Consider the following 25,126-nt stretch of genomic DNA (forward strand, 5'->3'; position numbering starts at 1 on the left):
GTGACATCTGCATCTAAGGATTTTGTGACCTGGTCATAGAAGGCCACCAGGTTGGTCTGACAGGATCTGCCTCTAATGAACCCGTTTTGGTTGCCCCTAAGCATAATCTCCCCTGCTGGCCCCTCATGGACATGTGCCAGAATAATTATCTCAAAAAGCTTTCCCAGGATTGAGGTAAGACTGACTGGCCTATAGTTCCCCAGGTCCTCCTTCCTCCCTTTTTGAAGATGGGAACCACTTTGGCTGCCACACCAGAGCACCACATGTGCTCAATAAAGCCATGCCAGGGGTCCCGCAATGACCCCTGCCAATTCCCTCAGCACTCTGGGGTGGAGATCATCAGGACCAGCTGATTTAAATACATCCAGTCCCTCCAGAAGTTCCCTGACTGGATCCTTACTGACCCTTGGCCTGGGTATGCCTCCTGTGGGGCCTGAGGGGTTCCAGTGGAGGGGCTGATTCGGTCCCTGCTCAGGAAAATGGAGCCTATTAGGGCTGTGCAAAGCTTCAGATCATGATTTGGATTTGGAGATGGTTTGGATGATTCAAATTGAATCCAAATTGAATCTCTGGAACCTTTAATTGATTCTTAATTGATTCAGAGCTTCTGAATCGATTCGGAAAAGATTCGGAAAAGATTTGGAGATTTGGCCATAGGGTATAATGGGGAATCAATGAAATATCTATAACTTTGTTGTCTTTTGTTTTATTCAGAGGAAACTTGCAGGAACAGTAGCCCCTGCTGAGAACATGATGTGTGCTAAGATGCAAGGAGATAGATGCAGGGATTTCTGGGAAACTGCACCTCAAAATCCCAAAAGCAAAACTCAGGTCATGTCTGTGTGTTACGCCACAGTAGGATGAAAACTACAGGGATAAAGCCTGCAAAGTTTCAAGGAGATAGGTGCAGGGATTTGGGGGAAACTGTACCTCAAGCTGCAGACAAGCAAAACTTGTGACATGGGTGAAACTGTGTGTGTTACAGCACACCAAGGTAAAAGCTGAAGGCCTGCTAGCCCCTCCTGCAGCCACAAAGCCTGCCAGCTTGTCAAGGAGATAGGTGCAGGGTCTTTTGGGTTCTGAGGCCCTGCACCTCTGGCTGCTGACAGGCAAAACTTGTGTCAATGGTGCTTGTGGCAACTGTGTCCGTGTTTGGGCACAGCGGGATGGGGGGGAACAGGGGGAGGGGGACTACTGCAATCTTCAATTTAAGCATCCAAGCATTTCTTAAAGGTATCCAGAGTAGGTGCTTGCACCACTTCTGGGGGGAGTCTATTTCAGACTCTGAAGACTTGGATGGTAAAGAAGTTTTTCCTTATGTCCAATCTAAAATGGTCTTCCAGCAGTTTGTGGCTGTTAGAAATTGTCTTCCCTTGGGGTACCCTGGTGAACAGACTCTCAGTCCCTCATGCATACCCCTTATATACTTATAGGCTGCCACCAAGTGACCTCTGAGCCTGCACTTCTATAGGCTGAAGAGTCCCATGCCTCTCAGCCTCTCCTCATAAGGCCTGTTTTCTTGACCTTTAATCATGTATGTGGCTGTCCTCTGGACTCTCTCAAGCTTCTCCACATTCCTTCTAAAGTGCGGAGCCCAGAATTGGCTGGAGTACTCCAGCTGCAGACTCACAAAGACTGAGTAAAGCAGGAGGATGATTTCTTGGGTCTTGCTTGAGATGCATCCATAGATGCAAGCCAGAGTTTTATTTGCTTTGCTGGCTGTGGCATCACGTTGGTGACTCATGTTCATCTTGTGGTCAATTATGACGCCCAAGTCTTTCAGTCATGGTGCTAGTAAGTGTACTATTGCTAAGTCTATAAGTATGATGTGGAGTTTTTCTTCCGAGGTGGAGCACCTTATGTTTCTCCATGTTGAATGTCACCAGGTTTTGATCTGTTCACCTTGTGACCCCATCCAGGTTGGCCTGAATTTCCAACCTTTAGCGTGACTGCACTTCCCCATAATTTGGTATAATCTGTGAATTTAGCCAGTTTGCTTCTGACACCTGAATCCAGATCATTTATGAATAAAGAGTACTGGTCAGAGTACTGAGACCTGGGGGATGCCACTGGTCACCATGCACCATGATGACTCAGTTCCATTGACCATCACTCTCTGGGTCTGACCATGGAGCCAGTTCCCTAGCCATTGTACCATAAGGTAGTCAAGGGTGCAGTTCCCAAATTTTACCATGAGGACATCATGGGAGACCAATTCAAAGGTTTTTTTGAAATCTAAATATACAACATCAACCTCTTCTCCTTTGTCCAGGTGATGTGTCACCTGGTCATAGAAGAAAATGAGGTGGGCCAGGCAAGACCTATCTGCAATGAAGCTATGTTGGCTATGTCTCAGAACGTTGCCTTCCGTTAACCTGTTATTGATGGTTTCTTTGATGATTTTTTCCAAGATCTTTCCGTGAGTTGAGGTCAGACTGATTGGCCTACAGTTCCCTAGATCTTCCTTCCTTTATTTCTTAAAGATAGGCACCACATTGGCCCTCTTCCAGTCTTCAGGAATCTCTCCCAAGAACCATGAGTTCTCAAATAACCTCACCTTGCCTTATTTTTTTTTTTCTGACTTCCTACATATCTAAAGAAGGATTTTTTGTTGTCCTTGATTCCGGCCACCAATTTGAATTCAGTTTCTGCCTAAATGTCTTGCTTAAATGTTCAGGCTCAAAATGATTGCCAAATTTGGAGTGAGAGTTATTAAGACTTGGAATCTTTCACCTTTCTTAATAGCATAGCTGTGGATCCCGTGCTAAAATATGCTGGTTATATCTCACCTAATCTATTTTCTGACAGTATGGTGTTCTATGGCATATTTAGCATCTCTCTCTCCTGTTCTCTTCCTGTGGTACACAACCACTTTATGTGAATTGCCATTTGTCTGAAACTGAAATGCTTTAGTTCTGTTACAGTCATTGGGCACATCATAGGACTACCTTGTAAAAAATAAAGTTCTGCAATATATAGGAGTTCAGGTTAAATTAATTCTTTGGTCTTAACTGGGTACATCTACATGAGATGCTGATTGTGCAGTAGCTTGATACTACTGTGCAGTAGTGTTGCATGGCAAAAAACATGTTGAGATGCTACTGTGCAGTGGTATTAGGTTACTGCATAGTAGCATCACTTAAAAGGTGTGCACCGGTGCTACTGCTCAGTGGGCATGTCTACACATGCACATTTACTGTGCAGTAACTGAAATTACTGTGCAGTATGGGCTTGCGTCTATATGTACATACCTGTACTGCACAGTAAATATAGCAATTTATGCTGACTTGAGTGGAAATTTGATACTTGCATCATGAAGGTATCAAATTTATGCCCAATTAGTTATTGTACAGTAACGCATGTGTAGACACCTTACTTCTCAGTAACACTATGTATGTGGACTGACTGGGGACTAACTTTAGTCCCCAGTCAATACACACACAGTGTTAATGCACTTTAACACCTGCACATGTAGACACCAAACTATTCCTGCTTATTGCACAGTAACTTACTGCACAGTAAGTTTAAGCCGGCATAAATGTACATATAGACACACCCACTAACTCCAGTTACTCTGCCTTTATTTGGTACTTGCTATTACAAGTACTTAGTAAAGGTTCAGTAACTACTACACAGTAGCATTTCATGTAAATGCACCCGCTATGTAAAACACTGGAATGGGTTACATAGAAAGATTGTAGAAGATTCTTCATCCTTGGAAATTTTTTAGACCTGTCTAGACAAAGCCTTGATCTAGTTCGGGCTGGTCCTGCTTTGAGCAGGGTTTTGGACTAGATGATCTCATGAGGTCCCGTCCAACCCTAATTTTCTAGATTCTAACTGGCCTTAAACTCTATAAAATGAAACTAACACAGTCGTCCTCACAAACCCAAAGCAAAGCTTTTTGATATAAGTTTTTCAGGTAAAATACAGATTCAATCTGATTGGCTTTTTTTTTTTTCAAAATCTGGAATTCAGAAATAAAAGCAGAGTATTTGGGCCTGTACCCTTTTTTTCATGTCTTTCTCTGATCTCTTTCAGCTCTTCTTTTCTCTCTGTTTATTTTGTGCCAGAAACTGAACTGAAGTCAAACTCCAGTTATTACCAATCTATTTTAATAGCAAAAATCAATATTATGAATTTAAGCCCCTTCAGTAACACCCATTGCTCTGCTAATTACAAAACATGCTTTGAGTTGTAGTTCCAAATATACCTTTCCCCAGGGTTGCCAGCCCAAGAAATGTGTTTTTTTTACTATCTGAAAACATTTTTACTGAAATATGTTTTACATAATGTAAATTTAACTCTTCTTCCAGGCTCTGCCCGGCTGCCAGATCCCAGTTAGAAGAGTTGGGTTCACATTTAGGGGATTAAAAACAACTGTAGCAAAAAGTGAAAAAGCTTGATTGTCAGTAAAAAGTTTGCAGTAAAAAATATAAAGAAAACTTGGCAACAGGACTTAACTGAAGCTATGGTTGTACCCAGTGGTGCCCACCCCAGAGATTTTTCCCACACCCACACCTTGACACACCACTCCAGCCCTATATTGTGCTGGCCCCCACCCCACCCTCCAACCTGACCTCCACTGTCCACATCCCAGCATAGACCCCATCCCATTGCTTTTCCTTATCCCCAGCCCCGCAGCTCTGCCTCGGTCACACCATTTTCCTCATGCTTAGCCCAGGGCTGAAAAGCTATGCCTACATTCAGGTTGAGCAGTGAACAGCCACAGGCAGGTGATGGCAGCACTTGGACAGGGCAGGAGAAAGCTTTAGTGGACCAGAAAGTAGGGTTCCTACTTGGACAACTGGTAACACTGCTCTGTTCTCTCTGTCCAGTATCAGCACTTGTTGACAGATCATGCAATCAGCTCAAGGCTTCTTAGTTTTTACAGAAGGATTAATTATTTTAATAGACTTTATGGCAAGGTGATTTTATGCTAGGTTTTTTACTGATCATATGTACATTTACAGAAGCAAGGCAGCCCTGCCTTACATTAGTCGTGTCTACATGAACAATGGACTACACAGTTGTTACTGCACAGTCATTCAGTACTTGCATAACCAAGTACTAAATGGCTGCACAGTAACTGGTGTTACTGCACAGTAGCATCTCTGCACATTTTTTTCTGACGCTACTTGGCAATAGCAACAAGTTACTATGCAATAGCTCATTACTACTGTGCAGTAGCATCACATCACAGTTAGTGCCCCCCAGTGTGTCCACTGAATACTGAACACTGAGTGGACATGTGATGTGGAAGTCTTGATCTTTATTGCAGAATTTGAAATTCTACTAATCTGCTCTACACTAAGAATTTTTCTTACACTAAGGATATTTCTGTACAGCTATACAAATATATCCAAGTTGCTTGGATGTTAATGCAATTATCTATCTGGGCATTTCTGAGTGGGAAATTAGCTTTTGTAAATCCATACACTAATGAAGCTCAATAGCTTCTGGTACTGGAATAACTAATTCAGAGCTACATTCTTGCTACTCTCTGCTTTCTAAGGCCCATGGAGGCATAGGAAATAGAGCACAAGGCCAAATACCTTGAAGCTTTGTTCTGATCTCTGGGCTGGGGTATTTTGTTGTACGGCTCAAATTTTCTGTAAAAAAGTTATCATTCTTCCTTATTGTGGTGACATTTATATAGAAGTTAGACTATACAAATATGTTAAAAGTTAATTTAATCATTCATTCTATTTATTCTGTGCCTCATCCAGTTTGGTGAATTAAATGGGCTGTTGTCTCTCATTTTCGTTCATTTTCTACATCTCATGCATTTGCACAGCAGTAGAATCGCATCATACCACAAAATTGTCTACAAAAAAACTATTTCCATTTTTTAAAAAACTTAAAATTCTTAAAGCATTTCTATTCCCATTAGATTTATAAAATCCCATTTTAAATTATTAGAGATAAGAGATAATATTGCATTTAGAGGTTAGATGATGTGGTGCTGTCCTTTGTACTGAGCTTCTGAAAGATACAAGGGAATAGCAACAGAGAACAGCAGGATGTCACCCCAGGTATGAACTTTGTTTGATCAGACTCACATCATCTTGATATACTTCCTCTTTCCCTGATACTTTCTAGTGACTTCCAAAGATGTCAGAAATAAAGATTCTTTTCAACTTTGTTGCTGTCCATAAAGAAGCCTAACAGCTGAAAAGGGTGCATCTTATCAGAGCATGTCAGCCTGGAAAATGTAAAAGAAGAAGTTTGCTAAGACTTTTGGCAAAGGGAAGACAAAAAAAAAAGATTCCCTTTGCAACAGCAGCATCTTTCAGCTCACAACCGTACACTTGAAACACTTTCAGAATAACATGAAAACCAGCCGAGAAGTGGAATTATTACCAAAACCTAGGAATTACTTAGGAAACCCAAATAAAACAAAATCAAAAGACACCTTTACGATTAGGGCAAATAAACTCAAATAAATCTTAGTATCAGCTAAGGCACTGATGAAAAGATGCTTGGATGTCAATGAAGGATTTTGATATGCTTTTCAAAACGCAAACAAGGATTCCTTTCTTTCTCTGCACAAACATAAAAATATAGGGTGAAACTGTCCCTCACTCACAAAAAACCTCCCATTGAAATTTCTAAGCAGAGTGGTGTAGACCACTCTGTAAATTTTGTTCTCTATGAAACAGGGATATTAATCAGGATTTAATTCACTCTTATGTATTACACTGACAATTAATTCTTATCATGGCTGCATAGAGGCTACAGAAGGTTATGGTGCCATAGGAATTGATCCCAGTTTAATATGTGCAGTGATAGCAATAATAATCCTTGTTTTTGTTACCGCTCTTGCCTACTTATATTTGTGATTATGCTTATTCCTCTTTCATTTAGTTTAATTCTGGCTGATAGTTTATCAGTTGCAGAACTATAATTAGGGTTGAGTCCCAGCAGCTAAGTACTGCTGGAGCTTTAGACCCGACTTAAAATGATCACAAATGTTGTAGGTACCTAGGAGCTTTATAAAGACTTTGGGGAGTACAAGGTGCTTGCAAAGGGCAACTCTAAAAGTCCAGAGATACCTAGAAATAATCATTAGGAGCCACTAAAGCACAGGGGTGTGTCTGAACTCCCGCCCCTGCCAGGCTATCCATTCACTTGTATTCACAATGCTCAGTCTTATTTCTGGTGAGTTTCAAAAACAGGTAATTCACAGTCCCCATCTCATCTTAAGTTAGACAGCTGTAGTGGAAAAATAGAAATAACCTGGCAGCCGACTATAACTCAGGACACTCCGCATTAGGCTGCAGATTCAGGCTCTCATTTTCTCATTTCTAGCTCAGATTACCTTGCAGACCTAACCTGGCCAATGTCCTAGCTTTGACAGGAAAGCTATCCCCACATTACCTATTCAAAAGCCTAGTGATAGGCATTCTCCAGGGTGTTGGGAGGTCAGATTTCAAATCCCTTAGGGGTTGCTTAGATTTAGGCCCTCCACTTCCCCAGCAAGTGTTCTAATGAGTGGGGTATTGGGTAAAAGATGCCATTCTCAACAGTTTGCTTTTCAGCTCTGAAACTACCTCTCGCTTGCAGGCCACCAGAGCTCAAGGCTGGACATTTTTTGGAAGCATTGTCAGACCTTCCTATTTCAGCAGGCAGCTGGCAAACAAAGCTAGACTGAGATACTGATTACGAGATCTCTTTTATGTTCATATTCTGGTTCCTTTTTAAGTTGTTTTGCCCTTTTGGCATTCTTCTGCCTTCTTGTAAACCACCCTGAGCCTCAACTGATAAAGACAGCTTACACCAGTTTCTGACATAAAACATGCACCTTTTTTAAAAAAAATCAGCTCGTGGAAATTGGAGAGTGCATCTCTTGAGGAAATATGGTAACAGCAGTTTCTGTATCCTAGGCCTGTGTTGAGGAAAGTGAAAGTAAGTCTGCAATACTCCACAGGGATCAGCACAAGGAGCATGCTAAGTTGTCTAGCTGCCGCTACTCGGTTACTCCCTCATACTTACCCATACTTTAAGAAAAGATTTTTCCCTTTATTCTGCCTTCCAAGAATAAGGTGCATATTTTATTCTGGAATATAATTTATTCAAGAAAATATGGTAAATCAAATCAATCAATCAATCACTCAATCAATAAAAGGTGGACGGCATGACCCCTGTCAGGGGAAAAAGTGTGTTCAGGACCTGTAAAGCCATTTCTGGTGACCCATATTCTGGAAGGAAAAGTAACTTAAGAGCAGCTTCGTCAAAAGAAAGCATTATTTATTCACCCAGAGGTACACAACACATATCAAGGTATATTATAATAATAGCCTTTGAGAATATTTCAGCAGTGAACAGCTAGGCAACAAGTGTGTGAGGATGGGGTGAGTGGGGAGGAGTAAAGGAAGGTAGATAGCAAGGGGGGAAGAGAGATGAGGTAGGGGGAAGAAAGGGGCTGAGGGGTGGGGAGTTGCCAGGATGCTGTTCCTTCTACCCCACGTTGCTCCCTAGCCTCTAAATCACCCCTCCAACCCCATATCACTCTCCTGCTATGCCAATTGTCCCCTCTGCCCACCATCAGCTCCTCCATCCCCACAAAACTGACCTGCTGCCACAATCAGCCCAAGAGTGGCAGAGGTGCTCATGGGAGCTTCCACCTCCCTAGAATCATAGAAAATTAGGGTTGGAAAGGACCTCAGGAGGTCATCTAGTACAGCCACCGGCTCAAGGCATGGCCATCTCCAACCAGATCATCCCCAAAAAAGCTTTGTCTAGCCAGGTCATAAAAAACTCCAAGGATGGAGATTCCACCACCTCTCTGGGTAACCTAGTCTAGTGTTTTACTACCCTGCTAATGAGAAGATTCTTCCTAATATCTAACCTAAACTTCCCTTGCTGCAACTTGAGACCATTGCTCCATATTTATCATCTCCAACCACTAAGAATAGTTTCATAGTTTCTAGGGTCAGAAGGGACCTGAGTAGATCATCTAGTCTGACCCCCTGCCATTGCAGGAAAGAGTACTGGGGTCAAATGACCCCAGGAAGGTATACATCTCTATCCTCTTTTGAACCCCCCTTCAGGTAGTTGAGGGCTGCTATTAAGTCTCCTCTCAGTCTCCTTCTCTAGACCAAATAAGTCCAGTACTCTCAGTCATTCCTTATAAGTCATATCCTCCAGCCCGCTCACCATTTTTCTTGCCCTCCACTGAACTCTCTCCAATTTGTCCACATCCTTTCCATAGTGGGGGCCCCAGAAGTGAACATGGTACTCCAGATGTGGCCTCACCAGTTCTGAACAGAGGGGAATAATCACTTCCCTTGACCTACTAGCAGCATACCTACCAATGCAGCCCCATATGCCATTAGCCTTATTAACAAGGGCACACTTCTGGCTCATATTCAGCTTATTTTCCACTGTAACCCAAAGGTCCTTTTCTGCAGAGCTGCTGCCCAGCCAGTCAGCCCCCAGCCTGTACTGGTGCATGGCAGGTTTCCATCCTAAGTGAAGGACTTCTTACTTCTCCTTGTTGAACCTCATGAGATTCATTTTGGCCCAATCCTCCAATTTGTCTACGTCACTTTACATCCTAGCCCTACCCTTGAGTGTATCTACTACTCACCTCAGCTTGGAGTCATCTGAAAACTTGCTGAGGGTGCACTCTATGCCATCTTCCTGGTCACTGATGAAGGCAGTGAACAAAACCAGCCCCAGGACCAACCCCTGGGCCAATCCATTTGATACCGACTGCCAACTAGACATTGAGCCATTGATTACTATGCTCTGAGTCCAATGCTTCAGCCAGTTTTCTATCCACCTTATAGCCCATTCATCCAGCCCATACTTCCCTTGCTTGCTTGCGAGAATGTTAGAGACCATATCAAAAGCCTTGCTAAAATCAAGGTACATCACATCCACTGCTCTCCCTGCATCCACAGTCAGTCATCTCATCATAGAAGGCAATCAAGTTGGTCAGGCATGACTTGCTCTTGGTGAATCCATGCTGACTGTTTCTAATCACGTTTTTCTACTCCAAGTGTTTAGAAGTGGATTCCTTGAGGATCTGTTTCATGATTTTTTCAGGAACTGAGGTGAGGCTGACTGGCCTGTAGTTCCCTGGATCCTCCTTGCTCCTTTTCTTAAATATGGGCACTATGTTTGCCATTTTTAAAATCATCTGGGACCTCTCCTGATTGCCCTGGGTTTTCAAACATGATGGTCAGAGGTTTTACAGTCTCATCAGCCAATTGCCTCATCCCTCTTTGGTACATCCTGTCCAGCCCCATGGACTTATAGTTTCATAGTTTCATTAGTTTCTAGGGTCGGAAGGGACCTGAGCAGATCATCAAGTCTGACCCCCAGCAGGAAGGAGTACTGGGGTCAAACGACCCCAGCAAAGTGCACATCTAACCTCCTCTTAAAGACCCCCAGGGCAGGAGCCAGCACCACTTCTCTTGGAAGTGACTTGTACATGTCCAGCTTTTTTAAATAGTCCCTAACCTGTTGCCACTGAGGGCTGCTCACCTCCTCCCAAAACTGTGCTGCCTGGTGCAGGAGTCTGGGAACTGACCTTGCCTGTGAAGACTGAGGCCAAACAGGGATTAAGCAAGTCAGCCTTTTCTGCCTCCTCTGTCACAAGGTTGCCTCCCCCATTCAGTAAGGGACCCACACTTTCCCTGATCCTCCCCCTGCTACTAAAATACGTGTAGAAACCCTTCTTGTTACCCTTCACATCCCTTCCTAGCTGCAACTCCAATTGTACTTTGGCCTTCCTGACTTCATCCCAGCATGCCCCAGAAATTCTCTTATATTCTCCCCTAATGATTGTTCAAGTTTCCACTTCTTATAAGCTTCCTGTCTGTGATTTATCTTACCAAATAGTTCCCTGCAGAGCCCAAGAGCAAGCGGGACGGGGGAAACCCTTCATTCTGCCGCTGCTGCTGTTGCTGCTGCTGTCTAGCTGATTGGGTTGGCAGAGCAGTGATCTGAGGGTGGAAGTGGGGATCTAGGAGGCTGATAAGGGGGGTGCAGCGGGGTGATTTGAGGGTTGGAAGCTGTGATAAAAGTGGCATGGTGGGGGGAGTGTCCTTCTCCCCACCTCCATCCTGGCCAATAGTGTGGCTACAGAGCTGGTGAGCAGGACAGCCATGAAGCAGGCTATCAGTCCTTAGCCATGTTCCTGCTTGCCACCCCTCTAGTGGCAGGTCAGAGTGCACGTTAGAGATGGTATTAACTATTAAAGGGGTGACTGATTGCTAGTACTCATTAACCTTAATGCAAATATCTTGCCTTAGAATTAGCATCTTCTAACTGTGAACTCACCCTGACAGACATGTGATATTCATAGAAGTTATTCTTAGTTGTCCATGAAAAAGTTTGGCCCTTGAAGACCTGAAGGAGCTGTAGGTCACTGGCTTACATGCAATATGAATCTACATCCACAAAATCCCCACAGTCATCATAATAAACACATGCCTGCAATGTAAAAAGAGGTTCTGCAGGCTCTCTGGAAAATGGCAAGTCCAAAGGGATGCCAATGGATTTGTGCCTAGGCCAGTATTTGGTTTGCTGACCACACATTGTTTGTTGGTGGTCTCTTGCTCAGGAGAGATTCAGGACTCTGCTACAGACTCCTGTAGCAATGATTGAAGAAATGAAAATATGAGGAATTCCTCCCCCAAACTGCTGTCTCTGAAGGAGGCTGTTTAGTTAGTTATTGTGTCTGTATAATTCACTGTGCTCTCTCTCTATCTCAGGGTCAGATTTTATCCTCATGACAGCCTGTGCAGGATGGTATTACTATATCCATTGTGCAGACTTTGGCTAGATTTTATAACTTTGCCATATGCTTGTGGTTACTCCCTTCGGTAAAAGTTCTTAGGCTTGGCTTCAAGGTCTCAGTCTTGCAATTAGAGGAATATGAGCAGACCAGTTTATTGAGAGGCAGGCAGCTGAAGGCTATTTCCCCAGTGGAGGAAAAAAAGTCCAGAAAAGTGGGAGAGTTTGACCTGTCTTCAGATTTCATAGCAACTGCACTGCACATCACCAATGTTCTGCTTCCATTTGCACTATCATGACTGGTATTAAAATAAAAGAGAGCAAAATAGCTAATTACAATAAACTTGAAGAAACAACAATTGCATTAGGTGATTTTATTCCATCTCATATAACTTTATTGTGCAGAAACAAATATTACATCTGTCACATCACATGAATTCAGTACATAAGAGAGAGCTTCACAATCTTGCAAAAAATATTTTCTCCCACATTTCTTTGCATTTCCAACTCCTACATTATTTTTCCAGAAAACAGGTGAATTTTTCATAAACCCTGAGATTTGGAGGGGAAGAAACCCTTTTTATATATATTATTGTTACCAACTGTCATAGTGTTTTGTGTTTCCCTTGGAGCCATTTGAACATGTGAATCTACACATTCATTTAAAGGAAGAAAGAAAAATAAGCTGCTGGGACTCATGATGAAAAAACCCCAAACAAACCAAAGTTTGGAAAGTATATGCCACAAATGTTGAACTTCAACAGAAGGGAAATAAAGAAAACTCCAACATTATTATTAAAAAAGAAGAAAAAAATCCACCCATTATATTTAAGCCAATCCCCATTTTTCCTGATTTTGTTGTTTCCTTGTCAGGCCTGAATTTTGAACAGTTGGCAGTCCTGGTGTTTGAAACAGCTTCAGCTCATTTTCCAGATCATTTTTTCTCCTGGCAAACAGTTTCTTCTTTTAAGGGCACCCAGACCTTGCAGCACCAGAGCTTTGTTGCCAACTTGGAAGCAGCCTGAAGGTTATAGGGCCCAAAGTGTTGTAATTCACATATACCTTGACATCATTTTTATTAATCCCAGATGTTTGCTTGAATGTATGCTTGTAACAATTCAGGAATAAAACTTAACTCATCTGAGTTCATTAGTAATGAAAACCTGCAGCGGATCAGATCTGTCTTCACCCTAAGGGTACAAACAGAGGACAGTAAAAGGATACATTTTAGGGCTCCTTTCGCCACACTCAGCAATGAGTCAGGTCAAATAAATAAGCCATAAACCAATATGCCTCAACTTCTGGGGGGGGTTTTCTCAACCACAGGAGCAATTGGTGACTGAGACGAGACAACCTGAACTAACACTTTGTAGACTACCCCTCCATATGCTACAAATAAGTCATGCTGTAAACGCTTTGTTTTATAAGCTGTGTGTACGCTGAGCAGTTACTGTATTTCATCTTATCTTATTTGTATGCACTAGTTCTTTATCATACGCTCACACACACAACTATTTCCTTTGAAAATCCTATGTGCACTTATTCTCAAGCACTAGAATAAGTGTACTTATGGGTACTTTCACGAACACACGCTTTGGCAAATTCAGGTTTGATTAATTGATTACACTGCAGAAATTCAATGGCACAGTCCTCATCTCTTCTCTCCAAACCTATAGGTCACCCAAGATGTTTTTCAGCTAGCTACAAGAACTGCTGCATGACAGTCTATGGTTTAAAGCAAACAAGGTGGTCACAATGGTACTTTCTTGCCTCAGAATCTATCAAAAAGATGAGAAGGCCAGAAAATGTATGCAGGGAAAAAATCCCAGGACTTGTCTAACTAGATTTAGCATCAAGATTATACTCTGGAAAATAGCTACCAACAAGGTATAAAGCTCAAGGCAGGGGTCGGGTAGTGGAGTGCTGAAAGGATAGAGGCCTACTGAGATAAAGGGTTATAACCAGTGCTGGCCTGAAAATAATGCTATGGCTGCTCTAGTAAAGGGGAAAAAAAGATCCTAAATGAAATCAATGAAGCAAGAGCACTGATAGCTTAGCAGCACACTGGCATGGTGGAGCTGAAAGAGAAAAAACCACTAGGGGAAAAAGTAATAAACTCATTCTACCCATGGGCAGACTTCACAGCAGTTGAGTAAGACAAATAGAAGAAAGCCGCTGTTACTGCCCAGAGGGAAATGTAATGACCCAAGTTATGACCTGCCAAAGAAAGAAACCTACAGAATAACACAGAGCCACAGGCCTGGGAAGTTACCTGGAGCTGAAATAGGGTCTGAGCAAAGTGCAAGTCAGCAGAGGGGTGATGAGGGCAAAAAGTGGGACAGAACTTGATGAAGGAATTCTGCTTGGAAAAAAAAAATGGGATAGGAGCCGCCTGCATGTTATTGTTCACCTTGACAAGGTCCAGATACAGGGTATAACATATGACAGAACCGAAGTAATGTGTGGCAGAACCAACGTGTCAGAAAATAATTGCAAAGGCAAGGAAAAGGTAAAATACTGTGGGGTTCCTCTCTTCAGTGCCAACAGTTTGTTGGTTCAGTTCCTTGAGTTATTATTCCTAATTTAAATAACGTTCAACAGTAAAAGAGAGGGGACAGGACATCAACTTTATATGCCGTAGAGGTAAGCTTCGGGACTAAAATGCGTGACAATCCATGAAATGACAGACCCAAGCAACAGAAAACGTAAGAGAGTTATGAAAATACATAAGCCAATGCTTTCACAGCAAAACAATCAAAAGCATCACGGCATTTCTGCAGCATGTGTGTGTTAGGGTGACCACCTTTTCCAAGGGGAAAGATGGGACACATGCCTGCCTTCCCCCCTGCCTCTCCCACCACTGCCAACATGGCTGAATGAGAGCAGAGAAGGGGTAGATGCAGGCTGCCCACTATAGGCTTCCTGCCATGCTGCCTTTCTCTCCAAAGCCCTACACCGGCCATGTGCCCCCGTGCACCTGGCAGCAGCGTGGGGCACAGCTCCATGCTGCCACTGACACTGCTGCTGCTGGGCAGGCAGGGGGCACCTCACCGTAGCAGCATGGCCAGCATGGGAAACCTGCCATTTCCCGTGGATCCCTACATAAGACTGCAAATCTGGGACAAATGTGTCCCAGAGTCTTGCAACCCGGACCAAGACTTGAGGTTCCCATTGCCATGGTAGGACTGGCCTGCCAAATTAGGAATGGGTGGTCACCTGATTGTGTGTGTGTGTGTGCATGTGAGAGAGAGAGAAAGAGAGGGGGAGAGAGAGAAACACAATGAACACATTTTGATTCCTCATTTAACCATACTGCATGATGAAAAATTAGTTCTATTATTTTTGTAGGATGAATGCACCTCTGGGATTTTTAAAAGCAAGAGAAACATCCTTCTTAATACTCATAATTCAAGTATTTGGGAAGAATGACATTCAACAAGATGTGCTAACCTTAAGTACAAAAAGATCTCTTCAAATCATTCTTTTTTTTCTTGGAGCTACTATAAATCTAGGTGAAAAAAGAACAACAATTACAGTTGGTCATGACCATCCACTGTGCCCACAAGGCCTTAACTTGTTTTCACTTAGACTAATCCAACTTTCCACAAGCTAAAGTAGCTGTCATAATGTTAAACAATATTTTGTTTAAATAAAACCAATAACTTTCTAAGGCATGTCTGATCTACTAGAACTTGCACTACAGAACAGGAACAAAAAATGTACTACACCAGATCTGGCCAATGGTCTTTCTAACCTAGTACTACCTGAAAGCAGCTGATTGAGAAAGGCAGGTAAACTCCTACATGGACAGTAGTGCATAAAGGGAGATGGTTCGCAATGTAAGTTGCCTATGTGTTAAAGGAGGAGGATATATATCCCTTTTTAAAATGCCTATCCAATTTTACATGGTAGCTATTACCATATTTTATTGCATACAACACACACTGCTTTCCAAAAACAGCTGCTGCAGATGGTGGTATGCACGATAAGCAATAACATATGGTAACGGCGGTTTCTGCTGATTAAGCTTCCGCTAGCCAAAACAAAAGTAACTCTGCACTTGATCTCTTCCTTTTCATTCTGCCTTTCAAAAACAAGGTACATACCTCATCATAGGGCAGGTTGTATGTGAAAAAATACAGGCTTTACACTCCATAACAAGCATATAGACCTTTCCTCTTTTCCTTCATATTATACATCTTAACAAGCTCAGGTGCCCAAGTACAACCCTATTCTACCCTCTCAAGTCCCTGAAATGTATTAGTAGAAAAGGTGGATGTGTTTTCCTCCTTCTCCAGAAATTTTGTAACTGAGGTAGATGTGTTTTCCTCTTTCTCAGGAAATTTTATAACTTATACCATGATGGCTCATTACAAAAGTAGATGCCTTGGCAGTTTTTCAGGGACATGTGTTAATAAGTTTGCAGCTAGGTGTATAAGTACACATAGGACATATCTACAAATGCAATTAATCATGAGACAGCTCCCTCCTTGCCTACCCTGCCTCTCCACACCAGGGCTGCTCCAACCCCTGTTCCTGCAACTGCCTCTGCTGATCCACCCTGCCCCTGGCAGTGAAAACCAGAACCCTGTAATCCTGCTGGCCCCAGCAGTGCCCCCCTGCCCAGGCTCCAGGACAGCTGCTCACCTTTCAGTAGGGACCAGGGCACTGGCTGCAGGAGGCCATAGCTGACACCCTCCTCCTGCATTCCCTGCTCCGGCTCACCTGCCCTGCCGAGCCCCTCTGCACATTTTTGGGGGGGAAACCAGGGCCAGGGGAGTGCAGGTTAGCTGAGTGGGGAGGGGTGGCAGGGGCCAGGGCCAGGGGCAGGTGCAGGAGTGGGGACTAGGAGGGCCCTCCCCACAGTGTGGAACTTACCGTGTGTCTGGGACTGGTGAAGTTAGTGGCTCAGTGCAGGCCTCTCCATCAGCAACAGCATCCAGCTTCACCCCATGTCCATGACCCACGGGGTGTGGCTGGCTGGAACCTGGCCAGAGGCCCCTGCTGTGGAGAGGGTCTGGTGCTGCTGGCAGCTGGTTGTGTCTTGGGTGGCTGCTTCTCATTGTGGGGTCTTTGGTGCAGAGCTGGTGATACAGCCACTGAACAGGGCTCCCCAAGTTGCTGGTGGGTGCAACAGCCAGGAAAGTGGGTGGGGTGGGACACTAAACAACTGGGGATCCCTCCTCTGGGCAGGTGTCACCACTGGAAGGGTCAGGGTAGGACAGGGTTTGGGCAGTTCCAGGGCATCAAAATATTGGTCAGCTGCACATAAAGGGCATGGTCTTGCAGGCATGACTGGACCAACAATTGCAGTTGGTCATGACCACCCACTGTGCCCACAAGGCCTTAACCTTTATGTGGCACTGCCACACTGTCTGGGAGTGCCATCACTCCCACATGCCTCCTGACCGGTCCTCATAAATATGGGTTTTTGAGCACCCACCCCACACAAACTGCCTCTAAACCTCCACATACCCCAAAGGCCATGAAGTCACCAATCTTCTCCTGGCTCCAGTTGAGGCCCTGGGTGGCAGGACTGAGCATGCACACATCCTCAATGCGCAGGATGGGGAGAACATGCTGGTGCATCAGCAAATGGGCCACAGCACCTGAAAAAAAAAGGGAGACACTGTGGGGGGGTGAGCAGCAGCAGGCAGCACAGGGTTGCAGCACCTGCAGAAGTCTTAGGGCTGGGCAGGGTTGCAGCAGTCTGCAGCTCCTCACAACCCTCACCTGCGGACAAGCAGGAGCTCTGGCTAGGGGACAGGACTGGCATATATATCCTGGGTCCTGTCCAGGGGGGCACACAGGGCCTGCAGTGCTCCAAGGTCCTGGTGTGTATGCCCAAGGGCACACAATGGCTGGAGGCTTTTATAGCCTGCAGCTAGGAGCTTCTATAGAGCAGCCCAGCCCTGGGGCAGAAGAGGTGACCTGCCAGGAGACCTGGGGCTGAGTTCAGGCTGGCCCCCTAGTGCCTGGGCAGATCTGGCACTCAAGTTAGTGCCAGGTCACATCCATATGTGCATTTCTGTGTTTTAATTAATTGTGCCTAAATTTGATATATATTTAGCAGGTATCAAATTTAGCCATGATTAGCTACTTTTACTGCACAGTAAGTGTTCTCACACATAGACATGCCCCTGTACTGCACATTAAATTAGGCTAATGCGCATTAACATGTCTTGTGTAGACATGCCCATTTATGGCTAGTTCGGAGACTAGGATCTAGTCCTACGGGGTTTTTTGCCTCAGAAATATTTTGTGGCTATTAAGTCTACAGTTGAATGGTTTGCTTTGTAAAATATATGTTCCTTTGAGCAGTTTTACAATTTTTGTCTCTCAATTACACTGAATAATTCCTTTATTCTCACAACATGAAAGTGGAATGATATGAATAACTGATTTTTTGGGTCACTGTCACCTTCATCACATGCAGCTGGGATGGCCTTGAGGAGGGAGTGGAGGCCTGCCCACAATGGTGGCATTGGCCCCTACCCAGCCTCTCCTATTGTGGATGTGTCTTCATCACCAGCAACTTGGTGGCGGCAACCCTGTGGCACCCATGTGTCATACTCAACCCATGACAGGACCTACTTGAGAGGCTCCAGGGCCTCCTGATAGGTGTTTTCTGGGATGGGTGCCACTGGCTCCAAAGAGCTGTCCTTTACCTACCTGTCACTGAGGAGGGCCAGATCCTGGTTGACCTGGTGAGCATTCTACTTGCAAGGCTTTCAGCAACGCCTCTACAGTGAGAAGCACCTACCCTGGCAACAACTGGAGGGTGGGATTCCTGCAGAGGGTGGGGGCCCTTGGCTTTGACTGGGAGCTCTTCCTGCTGAACCTCAAGCTCCTGAACTTGGTGGTCCTTCTGGGCTTCTACTGTGGCATGGTACAAGCCTGGCAGGCCACCTTCCACCTCCAGCCCCGGGCCTGGCACCTGCAGTTCCCACAGCTGCTGAGGGAGCCCCTCATGCACAACTCAGCCCTGTAGCGCCCTGTGCCAGTCCTGGCCTCCACCAGCCTCACAGCCACCCTCATCCAGGTGTGTGTCCTCTGCCTGGGCCATCTCCTTGACCCTGTTAGGTTGGCCTGGCTCTCGCCTGAGGCCCTGACCACCCTAGGCATGCACTCTGTCCACAGCGTGGGCCATCTTCTGCATGACATCCAAGCTGCCTTCCCACCAGAGGCAGCGGCCACCCTGGACAACCATATCTGGGCATGCCAAGTCCCCGATGTCATGGAAGCCCCTATTGAGGCCTTCCTTTCACTGCCAGTCACCCCAGCCATGGCCAGTGAGTTGGCTGGCGGGCCTGGCACCCTGATGATGCTCCTTGTGCATCCTGACAGTGACACAGGTTGCCCCTTTGCATCTCTGCTACTTAGAAGTCTGTATGCCTGGGTGGTTCACATCTGCCATGACCAAGTGCTGGCAGGCCACCCTAATACACTGTGGCAACAGCGCCTGGGGCCGCCAGATTCCCCACTGGCCCACCCAGCTTTGCAAAGATTGTATAAGCTGCCAACCACCATGAAGACTGGCAACCTGTAGTGGTGGTTGCTGCATGGCACCCTAGTCACTGACATATTTGCATCCCACTTTGGCCCAGCCACCTCGCCAGCCTGCCTCTTGTGCCCCAGGGGCATTGAGGAGAGCCTCTTCCATGCTTTCCTTGACTGTCTCGACCTGCAGCCACTCTTTGGCCCCTCAAGCCACCACTCCAGGTGCTGGGCAGAAGCTTCTCAGAGAACACCTATGTGTGTTCCTACCTGTACTGGGCAGCCAAGCAGGGTGCTGTCTGCCTGGCCAACTTTCTACTGGGTCAGGCCAAGATGACTGTCCTCAAGAGTGGTCACAACTGGCTTGCTGGGACCTGCTCAGATGATGCTCTGCGGCTTTTTGGCCTCCTGGTGCAGGCACGCCTCTCACTGGAGTTTGAGCTTGCTGTGCTCTGGCAGGTGGTACCCACCTTTGAGGAATGCTGAGCCCTTGAGGGAGCACTGTGCCACATGGAAAAAGGCTATCTTCAATACATGCTCTGATGTCATGACTGGTCTGGGTGACTAGGCAGGCTCAGTGGCAAACTGCGACTCCAAGCTCACACTGCACCCTGAGTGCTCACCAGGCTGCTTTTTTTTCTTTGTGTGAGAAGTTGAAGGTGTTGTCATGTGTATGATTAGATAGATCAGGGTAGGAATTGTTTGTTTATGCAGGACTTTGGTCTGTACAACTGTGTGGATGTCCCAACCACATAAAGGCATGTTAGGCACAATGTGCAACACAGCGAAGGTGTTTGTCACAGTGTGATGTTATGAATGTAATGACATGGTGCTCTTGGTTTGATGGTAATTTCTTTGTCTTTGCTTTCTACGTTGGACCTGAACCCTGGAGAGGCCAACTTTTTGTACCCCAACCTCTGAATAAAGTAGTTAAAAAGTCAAAGTCCTTCCTTCCTTCCTTAGCAGCAAGAACTTGGGAAATGAAAATCTAGATTTGTAAAGAGCATTAAGGTTTTCTGCACTGCCTTTTTTCTGTTAAAGTGGTTGTCTTTGTATAGTTATTAAATATCTATCAGGATCAAAACTAAACCCCAAGTATTACACCAGACCACCAGGCTATACTCTTTTCTCTTGAGAAAAGTAGATTCAATAGGAGTGTCATCTCATTATGTCCCATATCTCATTAGTAATGGCACTCTTTTAGAAAGTGGTAGAGCCAAGTTCAAGACCTTTCTTTGCAGCAAGCAAAGAGGGGATTTGAGTTCATTTTTCCTGCAAGTACCCAAAGCACCAGGGTATAGGAAGACACCACCTCTTTATTTGTTTAGAGGCACATAACTTCCTGACTGAATTTAGGCTGAAACATCAAAACATTTCATTTCGCAAGTGCCAAAATGAGGTAATTTGCAATTGCTAGGTTTTATTTGCTTGTTTCTTTCTCACTTTCTTTTGGCTGAAATATTTGCAAATAGTTGCTGTCACCCCAAAACTGCAATTTTCAGTGAACAAATGTTTCTCCAGAACAAAAAGTATCACCGAGTTCTATAATCAAGAACTCTGTAATAATAGTTTCCAACTTATTTCACTATGTTGTTTGTTCTTTTATACTTCTGTCACAATTTCTGTTATGTACCTCCTCTAAACAAAACAAACTCCTGAAAGTTAAGATTTTGACCTCAAGATACCTCAATCCTTGAAGAAGAGGTGGGGAAAGGCAGCAAGGAATTAATATTTAGCTGGCACTTAATTTGAATCACTGAGAATGCCACCAGATGTTCACATTCTAAGTTACAAGTGTTCACATGACCAAGGGTAAGTAAATTTTTTAAACTAGAAAACAGAATCACCTTTTTTATAGCCTTATTATCCCATCATGGGTTAGAAATAAGTCTTATTGAAAACAAGGAGATTTAATAAGAAGCACATACCAATACAAAATATAAGTTTGGAAGAGACCTCCTGGGTCATCAATCCAGGCCCCCGCTACGACGCACAACTGGGTACACAATCCCCTCTATAAACTGATTAGACCAAATCTGAAAACTAGAGTTTTACTTCTACACCTCTTACTACAAGTCTCTGCCAGGATTTGACTCTTTAGATAGTTAGAAAACTCCTTCATATTTCCAACCTCATACATAGTGTAGTGTAGCATAGATTATAGATTATTTCCATCAGTTTCTGTGTCAGCATTGTCTGGTAATTTAAATAATTCTCTCCTCTGCCTGCTGCCTACCTCCCTGATGTATTTAAAAATGACAGTCAATCATATCTCTTCTCAGCTTTCGTTTTCCTAAGATACATAAGCCAATTCTCCTCTCGTGTTCAAATTCAATCAAACACATCAGTAATTCAGCTAAAATTCTTATACTAAAACCAAAGGTCAAGAGCTAAAATACAGTTACTTTAAGTAAAAGTTCTAAAATACTATAACAAATATTAACTATAGATTAGATGGCACTATTACATCACTTATTAATGTTCATACCCACACAGAAGTTACAGTTACCTACATTTGACCAGAATACAATTGAGCTAGAAAGGGAGAAACTCCAACTGTCTCCAGGTGGTTTGCTCCAGCAGATCCAACTCAGAATAGCAAAAAACTTATTTTCCTATGTTTTAACTCCCTAGAATTTTCATTACATTTTCTTTTTCTGAAATGTCTGTTTCCCAGAAACTGAGACCTAGCCCAAAGCTTCCATATATACCTCTTAGGACTTTGTTATACATTACACTTTAAGTTTCTCAAATGTTGTTCAGTATAAGGGGTAGCTTTAGAGTACTTACATGTTTAGGTGAGCAGAGGCCTTCAAGACCAAAGGGTGAGAATTCCCCTGTTCCCCACACACCAGGCTCTCCCATGCCCCTAAGGTTCCTCCCTGCCCCCACATCCCTGGGGCTCCCCTCCCAAGTTCCTCCCAAGCTCCCTCCAACCCCAAGGCTCCCCTCTGCCCCTTGTGGTTTCCCCCTCCACCTGCAGGGATCCTCCTCCACCCCTGAGGCTCTACCTCCTTCTCCCGGCTGTCCCAGAGGCTCCCACCTGCCCCCCTACTCCTCAGAGAGTCACCTCCCCCATCTCCTCTGGCTTACTTGAGGCTGCTGGTGCTGTCCCAGACAGGGAAGCAGCAGGAAAGGGAAAGCACCTGCCCAGTCACCACTGCTGACACTGACATCAACCTACAGCTGCTCTTTGGGATGAGCCCGGCCCAGAGAGTGGTGGTGGCAGTCATGGTGGTGGCAGTCGTGGTGGTGGCAGTGGTGACCAAAAAGGCAGTTTCCTCTTCCTTCCCTATTTCCTCGGGACAGCATCAGCAGCCACAAGTGAGCTGGGAGCTGGGGATTGAGGTATTGGGGTCACAGGGAATACTAAACCTGATCCAGGAGTGGGGGGAGAGGGCAGCAGGCCAATCCAGGCTGGTGGGAGTGGGCTGGTACAGGCTGGTGGGAGGTGGCAGACCTGATCCAGGCCATTGGGGGAGGGGGAGGAGGTAGCCTGATCTGGGGGGAAGGAGGGCAGTGGGCTCTGGCTCAGCTGGCAGGGGAGACTGGGCATGGGGAGCGGGGGGAACAGTGGGGTATAGCTTAGAGTGGACACACTTTAGTGTAATATGGACTGAGTAACAAAGATTACAGGGAAACCTAGCTTGGAGAGGCATAACTTTATATGCCTAAAGGGATCCTAAAATTAGTTTCATATGTTAATGTGTAGACAATCTCGGTATTAAGTGATCCCTGAGCTGCCTAAAATTGATGTGTAACAAAGCATATTTTTCCCCAGACACTTCCCTTTTTTCTCCCTTTGTCCATTTTAGTGGTTTTCAAAGACATGCTTTTTGACAAACCATTCTTCCTGCTATTGCTATTGTCTACCGCTTTCCTCCTACATTAACATACCTATACTAGCATCCTTCTACTTGGTCTTATTCTTATCACCTTTTACCCTGCCAATATTACTACTTTAGCCATCCGTCTTTCCCTTTAAGCCATGAATTCCTGGCAATTTGATCAATGTTTATATATAAGAATATATTTATATGTATTATCAAATAGTATATAAAATATTTTACATATTACAGCACAATTCCTAATTCTCATAAAATGCATTTGTCTTTTCCCCAATCACTCTGGCAGACTTGCGCTCTACGTGTTTCTATTTGAAGGTAGCTTTCTTGAATATATATGACCAGAATCAGACATAATATCCCAACAATAGCATAGAATAAATATTAGTCTATCTGGAAGTATCGCACCTGACTCACCCTAGGGTCACATGTCAATATTTTGCCATCACATTGATTGCTCACAGTCATCTGTGATGAATCCATGCATACAGATCTTCCTCTGCCTGTTGTTTCCCATTGATGAGCTCCCAGTTGACAACATCAAATCTTTTTTAGTATTCATATAGTTAATACTAAAGTCAATGAAAACTGAGCTTGGTGTCCTGTAGGATCTGGACAAAGAAGGGAAAAAGAGAGAGAAATCACAACACTATTTAAAAGACAACACATGAGCACAAAAGAGTCACAGAAATTAGAAATAGGAAAGATTTAGGTCAGCTGCTTTACCCTTTAGCCAGTACAGGATTGTCCCCTTTAGTATATGTTCTAGTGATTTTCCAGTTAAACTCTAAACACAAGTCATAAAATGTTACTGCAGGGCATAAAAATGGTCAACCCTAATATCCCAGTTCTCTTTTTATCCCACAGAACCGTTATGTAACCAAAAATATGTCCAACAGCTACAATGAACATGAGAAGTCTAAATAACGGATAAACTACTTTGATACTGACTTGTTCTAAAGATTAAAAAACCTTCTCTTTATAAAGGCAGATGGAAAACTCCACTGAGGGCCATAGTGGATGGCCACCTGCTGTTCTCTGAATGCTGGGTGATAAACACCATGCAGCTGTAAAGCTTGTAGGTCAGGCTGTATCAAGCTCCTTTACTTCTTATCTTAACATATCCCTGACTTGCACTGTTTCAATTTACACCTACATAGATCATTAAATGCATGTTCCTAACTTTGCTGCTGATAGATATAATTCATTCTTTTCAGATTCCTATCAAATAGTTTGTAACTATAAAGCTTTTTTCAGTGAAAAATGGATTTAATGAGCATCTTGCAAATTTCCCTGAAGAATGTTTAAATGGGAGTCAAGCCACTTTCGTTACTGTCAGAGAACTTGATATAATATTTCCCTGAAACACCAGTAGGCCGACATGCTTATTTGGCTTACAGGGTTATCTTTCTAGACTATAAAATAGATTATTATCTTGTTGCAATTTAATACTGTAAGTGCCTTACTCTTACTGACAGACTTCTATAACTCTGTCTCACATCAGTGGGAATTTTCTCCTTGCTAAAGAGTGACTAAAGAGCACCGAATAGGGTCCCAGGTTGCTGGCTGGTATTTCAAGAATTTTCTTTCTTCCTGAAGAGTGTTGTACTAAATGTGCCATTTATTTGCACTAGCTCTGAAACATAAATAGTTTGGCAGAAAATGTGTTGAAGTAAAACAGTGAAAGAAGCTAATTTTCTTCTTCCTAAGTCTGCCATTGTCCACATGAAAAACTGCATCTCTGGGCACAGGCATAAAAGATAGGAGCTGTACCTGCCATGTTGCTCTCATATTTTGTATGGGAATTTGAAAATAAGGCATTTCCCTCACTAGAAAATGAAGCAATAAACACAAAATGCAGGTGAAAAATTAAGGAATCGAAACTCACGGAGGTGATATCTTTTATTAGACCAACTAGATTTTTACAAAAAGAAATGATTTAATTTCATAGATTTCATAGACATTAGGGCTGGAAGGGACCTCGGGAGATCATCGAGTCCAGCCCCCTGCCCAAAGGGCAGGAAGTCAGCTGGGGT

The sequence above is a fragment of the Crocodylus porosus genome, unplaced genomic scaffold (assembly GCF_001723895.1).
Source record: "Crocodylus porosus isolate Cpor-Errol unplaced genomic scaffold, CroPor_comp1, whole genome shotgun sequence".
In the NCBI taxonomy this organism is placed as follows: Eukaryota; Metazoa; Chordata; order Crocodylia; family Crocodylidae; genus Crocodylus; species Crocodylus porosus.